Source organism: Mus caroli, unplaced genomic scaffold, assembly GCF_978045245.1.
Source record: "Mus caroli unplaced genomic scaffold, Mus_caroli_1 scaffold_4, whole genome shotgun sequence".
NCBI classification, from domain to species: domain Eukaryota; kingdom Metazoa; phylum Chordata; class Mammalia; order Rodentia; family Muridae; genus Mus; species Mus caroli.
Window position 1 is genome coordinate 71,932,105 of NW_028227259.1, and position 8,752 is coordinate 71,940,856.

An 8,752-nucleotide genomic window follows, 5' to 3' on the forward strand; every position below is an offset into this window, starting at 1 on the left:
AAAATACTTCTCCATATGTCATAATGACAATGAGTCTTGAAATTATGTCCCTTGAAATAATTAAATATGTATTTCCAAAAGACACTTGAATAATAAAAAACAAGTGTTCTGTTCTTAAACAGAATTTCGCAAAGAGAACAATGACTAAGCATCACAAAGAAGACACCGATGTTGCTAGTAGGTAGTACTTATTACATGGAACTGATCTGGTTATACTATGTATCTTCTTTTTTGTGCTCACAAAAACTTTATGAAGCCCAATTCTCAGAGTATGGTAATTGATAGCCAATGTAGTGTACCTATTGTTTGTCTCCAAATTTTATTTATTAGTTTCCCTCTATAAAACAATGCCATCTTAGGTTTTCTCTAGTAGGCAGAACTCAACATCTCTTCAAGATGAGGGCTCACTAAGGCAATGGTTTCTAGGCTCAGAATTTTATGGTGAGTAAAGTACTTTAGAACATTGCTCATAACATTGTGGGTGAGCACATAGGTTTTTCTCATAAATGCATGTATGAAATTCATGAGATTTACAAAAAAAAATCCCAGAACACATATGCAAAGTAGCGATGAAACATTTTGAAGTCATTGTTTTAGAGGTGATTGTAGGGGTAATCTTTTTGTGCACTGTGCAAAGGTTGTGTTTGTGTTATTTAAATGCATATTTCTATACCAGCACAGTTGAGCACAGGCAGGACTTTGGTATTGTTATTTTATGAAGCATCATCTGTCTCAGTGTTTTGTAAACATTCTTCTCCATCACACTCTGATTGGTCAATGAAGAACTGATTCAGTCTACGACTGGTCAGAGAAGATAGGAAGGCTGAAAATAAAATCTGTGTCCAGGGTCCCAGTTAGACCGAGGTAGGAAAAGAACCACAAAGAAGAAAGAGAAGAGGTGACTATGAGGTACAGGAGGAATTGTGATGAACAGGTTGCCAAGGCATTTGCCAAGAGGACATACATGGAGCAAAGCAAGTCAGGGCAAGACTCAAACTGTAAGTAACATGGGGCCTGTCACTGGGATGCAGATAGGTTAAAAGGTTAGAATCGCTTACAACCTACCCAGCCATAATGCTTAAAGCTTGCTATTAAACTTAATAGCTCTTTGTGCCATTTTTCAAGACCTAGAAGGAGCTAAAGGAGGCATACAAATGCCCTATATCCATACAGTAACAAAGAGAGCATAGCAACCCCTACTGTATACATGTGAAGGCGATATTGAACCATTCTTGCATTATTGGGATAAAGCCTACTTGATCATGATGGATGACTGTTTTGATATGTTCTTGGATTTAGTTTGCGAGAATTTTATTGACAATTATTGCATCAATATTCATAAGGGAAATTGGTCTGAAGTTCTCTTACTTTGTTGGGTCTTCCTGTGGTTTAGGTATCAGAGTAATTGTGGCTGCATAGAATGAATTGGGTAGAATAGCTTCTGTTTCTATTTTTTTGGATAGTTTAAGGATAATTGGAATTAGGTCTTCTTTGAAGGTCTGATATAAGTCTGCACTAAACCCATCTGGTCCTGGGCTTTTTTTGGTTGGGAGACTATTAATGACTGTTTCTATTTCTTTAGGGGATATGGGACTGTTTAGATTGCTAATCTGATCCTGATTTAACTTTTGTACCTGGTATTTGTCTAGGAAGTTACCCATTTCATCCAGGTTTTCCAGTTTTGTTGAGTATAGCCTTTTGTAGTAGGATCTGATGATGTTTTGGATTTCCTCAGGTTCTGTTGTTATGTCTCCTTTTTCATTTCTGATTTTGTTTTTAGGATACTGTCCCTATGCCCTCTAGTGAGTCTGACTAAGGGTTTATCTATCTTGTTGATTTTCGCAAAGATCCAGGTTTGGTTGATTCTTTGTATAGTTCTTCATGTTTCCACTTGGTTGATTTCAGCCCTGAGTTTGACTATTTCCTGCCTTCTACTCCTCTTTGGTGAACTTGCTTCCTTTCCTTCTAGAGCTTTTAGGTGTACTGTCAAGCTGCTAGTATGTGCTCACTCAAGTTCCTTTTTTGGAGGCACTCAGAGCTATGAGTTTTCCTCTTAGGACTGCTTTCATTGTGTCCCATAAGTTTGAGTATGTTGTGACTTCATTTTCATTAAACTCTAAAAAGTCTTTAATTTCTTTAATTTTTTTTCTTGATCAAGTTATCATTGAGGAGAGTGTTGTTCAGCTTCCACGTGTATGTGGGCTTTCTATTATTTATGTTGTTTTTGAAGATCAGCCTTAGTCCATGGTGATCTGATAGGGTGCATGGGATTATTTCAATATTTTTGTATCTGCTGAGGCCTGTTTCATTATTGATGATATGGTCAATTTTGGAGAAGGTGCCATGAGGTGCTGAGAAAAAGGTATATCCTTTTGTTTTAGGATGTAATGTTCTATAGATATCTGTTAAAAATATGGAACACTTCATGAATTTGCCTGTCATCCTTGCCCAGGAGCCATGCTAATCTTCTCTGTATAGTTCCATTTTTAGTACATGTGCTGCCAAAGGCAGCACTGTGCTCTATTTCTAACTTAGGCAGCCCTTACTAGTTTTTGAAGGAGGGAGCATGTTCTAATCTTGATTCTGACTTTGTTGTATCTTTAGGGCAAAACAACTTAAACCATCCTCTTCAATTTTCTATCAACTACCCTAACTTCCTAAAACTATTCAAGTCAAATCAGGAATTCCAGAAAATCATTAACTCATCTAAACGATATTATTTTATGAAAGTCCATTTTCATGTTGTTCTGCAGGAAGAATTACCCAATAGAAGCAATTGCACCAGCCTATAGACAGTGAGCATCTCCCCACATCCAATCACATCATGCCAGAAATATGAGGAATACAGCAATGACAAACATCAGAAGGCACAATGGGAGCAAGATGCAATCCTGAAATGAACCCCTGGGGTTGTGCCTCTCCACAGTACACTCATATCAGCTGTTTCTAATGATGGGTCATCTCCAGGGAGCTCACTTGCCCAGCACAGTTTCTTCTGCATGGCATCTCCCACTAGCTAGCCAGAGGTTACCATAGCAGCACAGTGGAGTCTCCAGGATGTATAGCACTGAAAATAAATAGACACTTTAAAATAATTCCAAAAGGAATGTAAAGCCATGGGTTAACACAGCCACAGCATATGGGAAAGAAAAATAAAATCATCAGAATGGCATTCTAGGCTTCTCTTCTATGGAACTGGGTTTCTTCCATACTGAATTCATTTGTGAAATTGTTCTATAGTGTACTTGTAAAGAAAGCTACCCCATTCAACATCTGTAATTTTCCTATACTTGGAATGTTTGTTTGGCTGGTTCGTTTGTTTGTATACAAGATCTTATACATGCAGGCTATGAATTTGCTACGTAGTTAGGGCTAGCTTGTAACTCACAATCCTCCTGCCTCAGCCTCCCAAGTACTGGGACTGTCACAATCACATACAATGAACTTTTCCAGAGAATGGAACATGGAGGCAGTATTGTATACAGAACAAGCTAAGGAAACAGTGCTGACAAAACTTGGCTTCAGCTAAGTGATTTTGCTGTTTAACATACAGTTTGCTAATAGTTCTGTTTTCACTTTTTATGTGCAGTGGAATGAAATGATTTATGTGCAGTGACTTTGTACAGAAGATGCCCACGTTCTCACATCATTTTATCATACTGACAAGCTATTGATGAGATAAAATTCATATCATCCTCAGTGATGGATCAGTGTACTCCATATATATATTTTCCTTTGAAATTTATAAATAAAACACACAACATTATTCCAAGACCTTCTGTTCTTTATATGACAAATAAGTGTTATTCTTTTTGCTTATTGAAGTGAGTATTCAATTTTAGACCTGTATTAGCCTTGCTTGTTGGAATTAGAGAGAATAATTGCTGCTGTGACTCCTGTTGTCATGGATGAGATACGATTGGTACACATAATGATTTTGTAAATTCTGAACTCCAAAATGATTCCTAAATATCCATAATTGGAGATTCAAATAAACACAAGATGCCCGTATAATTTTGGCTTCGGCTGCAGAGAAAAATCATTGGGGCAAAGTAAGAATAAATTGGATGTTAAGAGTTCAGGCAGAGAAAATAATCTATGGCTGAAAGAAATGTAAATCATTTTCTAATTATTCCTATTGAGTCTTTTCTCTGTTGTATAAGTAAAGAATCAGAATAATAGGAAAAGAAGGAAACCTTTTAGTTGGATGAATAAGACTGTTAGATTATAGAAAAGCTCAGAACACAACATAGGACTGCAGGTATGAATTAATGGTAGAACCTTTACCTAGCTGCAAAAGGACCTAGGATTAGTCTCCAGCACTTTAAAACCACCACACATATTGCAAGTACGTGACTACTCCAGCATATATCTGAGAAATATCCTACACAGGCCACAAAATATCCAGTAAGACAAGAGCCTAGCATGGGTGTCCTCTGAGAGGCCCAACAACAGCTGAGACAGACACAGAACACACACACACCCAATCATTGGACTAAAGTTGGAGATCACAGTGGTTGAATTAGGGAAAGATATGAAGAAACTAAGGAAAAGGGCAACCCCATAAGAAGACCAGCAGTCTCAACTAACCTGTACACCTGAGATATTTGACACTAAGTCACCAACCAAGAAGCATACATGAGCTTGTCCAAACACATATAGAGCAGAGGACTGTCTTATCTAGCCTCAATGGGAGAAGATGTGCCTAACCATCAAGATACTGGAGATCCCAGGGAGGGGAGAAGACTGGCAGTAATGGGGAACATCCTTTGGAGTCAGGAGGGAGGGGGAATGGGATGAGGAACTGTGGGAGGGGGTACCAGGAGGGGGACAACAGCTGGACTGTAAAAAAATTAAAGTAATTAAAAGAAAAAGAATTTTCTCTTTGGGAATTAATACTGGTTTCTCTAGCATTTTATCATTTAGACAGTATCATTGAATATTGATGTCTTTCTATAGAAGATTCATATATGTCCACATCTTGTAGGGAAACCTAGGATAATCAAAGAATAACTACTGTGATTAGGGCTTGTTGGGGGAATCAGACCTGTCAACAAACTCCTATTTCATCGCTTCTTGGTAGCTTTTTCCTTGAAGACATTGCTTAATCTAAGTGTCAAAGACCACATCTACAAAGTATTTACTGCACAGACTTCATAGGATTTTAGAAAGGGCTATAGATCCCAATGTATACAAACTGCTAGCCTAGATTTTCTGCAGGGAATAAAAAATGTGTTCAAAGATTGTAATGTTTATTACTACTGCTTCGAAAAAAAGGGTAGTAAATGCAAATCAGAATGTAAGTGTTAGTAGCCATTTCACTAATTGGTTCTGATTTGCTAATGTTTAAACTGTGTGTTCAGAATGAAGCTAAACATGATTAGAAAATGACTGATAGTTTCCTGTTTGAACTAAGTACAAGTCAATTTTCTAATCTTTAAAGTTTGTGTAAACCTCTAAACAAGGGGCATCACTTATATGAGCTGGGTGGCACTATGCCCACAGAGATCTTAGGTGGACTGAAGTTAAGTCTGAGACTTGCTATTATGCAAGATTAGTGGTTGGCTCAGTCTTGTAGCAGAAATTCCTGTGAAGATTCCCAGGACATATGTGAGTCATAATTTACTTGTGTTTCAAAGGCTAAAACATACTTGTGGTCAACAAATATACATGGTGGAGAAACCTGCTGGTACTTTGTGTTTGGAGAGATTGGAGAGATTGACTGGGATATTTGTGAAATGAAATGAAATGAAATGAAATGAAAGCAAGATGTCAGTTTGCAATTTGTGAGTATGCTACCAGTCTTATGCTTTTTTTAAATGTTTTCTTTATTTGCATTTCAAATGTTATCCCCATTCCTGGTTTCCCTCCCTCCCAGAAACACCCTATCACAGCCTCCCCACCCCCTGCTTCTATGAGGGTGTTCCTCCACCCACCTACCCACTCCCATGCCGCCACCCTCCATTCCCCTACACTGGGGCATCTATTAAGCCTTCACAGGACTAAAGACCTCTCCTTTCATTGATGAATGAGAAGGCAGTCCTCTACTACATATGCAGCTGGATCCTTGTGTACTACTTTGATGATGGCTTAGTTCCTGGGAGTTCTGGGGAGTCTGGTTGGTTGATATTGTTGTTCTTCCTTTGGGGTTGCAAACCCTTCAATTCTTTCAACCCCTTCTCTAACTCCTCTGTTAGGGACCCCATGCCCAGTCCAATGGTTGGCTGCTAAGATCTATCTCTCCACCTCTGTATTTGAAAGACTCTGGCAGGGCCTCTCAGGAGACAGCCATATCAGGCTCCTTTAAGCACGCAATAGTGTTTGGGTTTGGTGACTGTATATGGGATGAATCTCTGGGTGGCCTTTCCTTTAGACTCTGCTCTACATTTTATCTCCACATTTGCTCTTGTGAGTATTTTGTTTTCCTTCTAAGAAGGACAAAAGCACCCATACTTTGATCTGTCTTCTTATTGAGCTGCATGTGATCTGTGAATTGTATCCTAATGATTTGGAGCTTTTGGGCTAGAATCCACTTATCAGTGAGTGCATACCATGTGTTTTCATTTGCGATTGGGTTACTTCACTCAGGATGATATTTTCTAGTTCTATCTATTTTCCTAAGATTTTCACGAATTTGTCATTTTTAATAGCTGACTAGTACACCATTGTGTAAATATACCACATTTTCTGAATCCATTCTTCTGTTGAGGGACATCTTTGTTCTTTCCAGCTCCTGGCTCTTATAAATAAGGCTGCTATGAACATAGTGGACCATGTGTCCTCATTACATATTGGAGTAACTTCTGGATGTCTGCCCAGGAATGGTATAGCTGGGTCCTCAGGTAGTACTATGTCCAATTTACTGAGGAACCACCAAACTGATTTCCAGAAGGGTTGTCCTATCTTGCATTCCCACCAGCAATGGAGTAGTGTTCTTTTTACACATCCTTACCAGCATCTGCTGTCACTGAGCTTTTGATCTTAGCCATTATGATTGGTGTGAAGTGGAATCTCAGGGCTGTTTTGATTGGCATTTCCCTGATGGCTAAGGATGTTGAACATTGCTTTAGGTGCTTCTCAGCCATTCAGTATTCCCCCATTAAGAATTCTTTATTTAGCTCTGTATCCCATTTTTAATAGGGTTATTTGTTTCTCTGGAGTCTAACTTCTTGAGTTCTTTGTATATATTAAATATTAGCCCTCTATCAGGTATAGGATTGGTAAAGATCTTTTCACAATTTGTTGGTTGCTGGTTTGTCCTATTGACAGTGTCCTTTGCCTTACAGAAGCTTTGCAATTTTATGAGGTTCCATTTGTCAATTCTTGATCTTAGAACATAAGCAATTGGTGTTCTGTCCAGGAAAATTTCCCCTGTGCCCATGTACTCGAGGCTCCTCCCTAATTTCTTTTCTATTAGTTTCAATATATCTGGTTTTATGCAGATGTCCTTGATCCACTTGGACTTGAGTTTTGTACAAGGAGAAAAGAATTGGTCGATTTGCGTTCTTCTACAGGCTAACTGCCAATTGAACCAGCACCATTTGTTGAAAATGCTGTCTTTTTTCCACTTGATAGTTTTAGCTCCTTTGTCAAAGATCAAGTGATTATAGGTGTGTGGGTTTGTTTCTGGGTCTTCAATTCTATTCCATTGATTTACCTGCCTACCACTGTATTTGCAGATGATATGATAGTGACCCCAAAAATTCCACCAGAGAACTCCTAAACCTGATAGACAACTTCAACAAAGTAGCTGGATATAAAATTAACTCAAACAAACCAGTGGCCTTCCTCTACTCAAAGGATAAAGAGGCTGAGAAAGTAATTAGGGAAACAACACCCTTCACAGTAGTCACAAATAATATAAAAATACCTTGGTGTGACTCTAACTAAGCAAGTGAAAAATCTGTACGACAAGAACTTCAAATCTCTGAAGAAAGAAATCTAAGAAGATCTCAGAAGAAGGAAAGATCTACCATGCTCATGGATTGGCAGGATTAAGATTATAAAAATGACCCCTCTTGCCAAAAGCAATCTACAGATTCAATGCAATTCCCTTCAAAACTCCAACTCAACTCTTCATAGAGTTAGAAAAAGCAATTTGCAAATTCATCTGAAAAAAACAAAAAAACCTAAGATAGTGAAAACTATTCTCAACAATAAAAGAACTTCTGGTGGAATCACTATCCCTGACCTTGAGCTGTACTACAGAGCAATTGTGGAAACAAAACAAAACAAAACAAAGCAACCTTCATGGCATTGATACAGTGACAGGCAGGTAGCTCAATGGAATAGAATTAAAGACCCAAAAATGAACCCACACACCTATGGTTATTTGATTGATCTTTGACAGAGGAGCTAAAACTATCCAGTGGGAAAAAGATAGCATTTTCAACAAGTGGAGCTGGTTCAACTGGTAGTTAGTATGTAGAAGAATGCAAATTGACCAATTCTTTTCTCCTTATACAAAGCTCAAGTCCATGGTGGTTCAAGGACCTCCCCATAAAACCAGATTCGCTGAAACTTATAGAGGAGAAAATGGGAAGAGCCTCGAACATATGGGCACAGGGGGTAAAGTCCTGAACAGAAAACCAATGGCTTGTGCTGTAAGGTCAAGAATTGACAAATGGTCCCTCATAAATTTGCAATGCTTCTGTAAGGCAAAGCACACTGTCAATAAGCCTTATGCTTGATAACTCACTATGTACTAAGACAGCCACAGTCAGGGGTGACTCCATTATCTAGAGGGGCTTAA

General features: G+C 38.5%; 1 non-coding gene across 1 annotated transcript; it reads right to left on the reverse strand.

Moving 5' to 3' along the window:
* Nucleotides 1-2,407: 2,407 nt before the first annotated feature.
* LOC115031276 (U6 spliceosomal RNA) lies at nt 2,408-2,514 on the reverse strand. Its single transcript, XR_003836875.1, has one exon. It is a non-coding gene; the product is annotated as a U6 spliceosomal RNA (small nuclear RNA).
* Between the last annotated feature and the right edge of the window lie 6,238 nt (nt 2,515-8,752).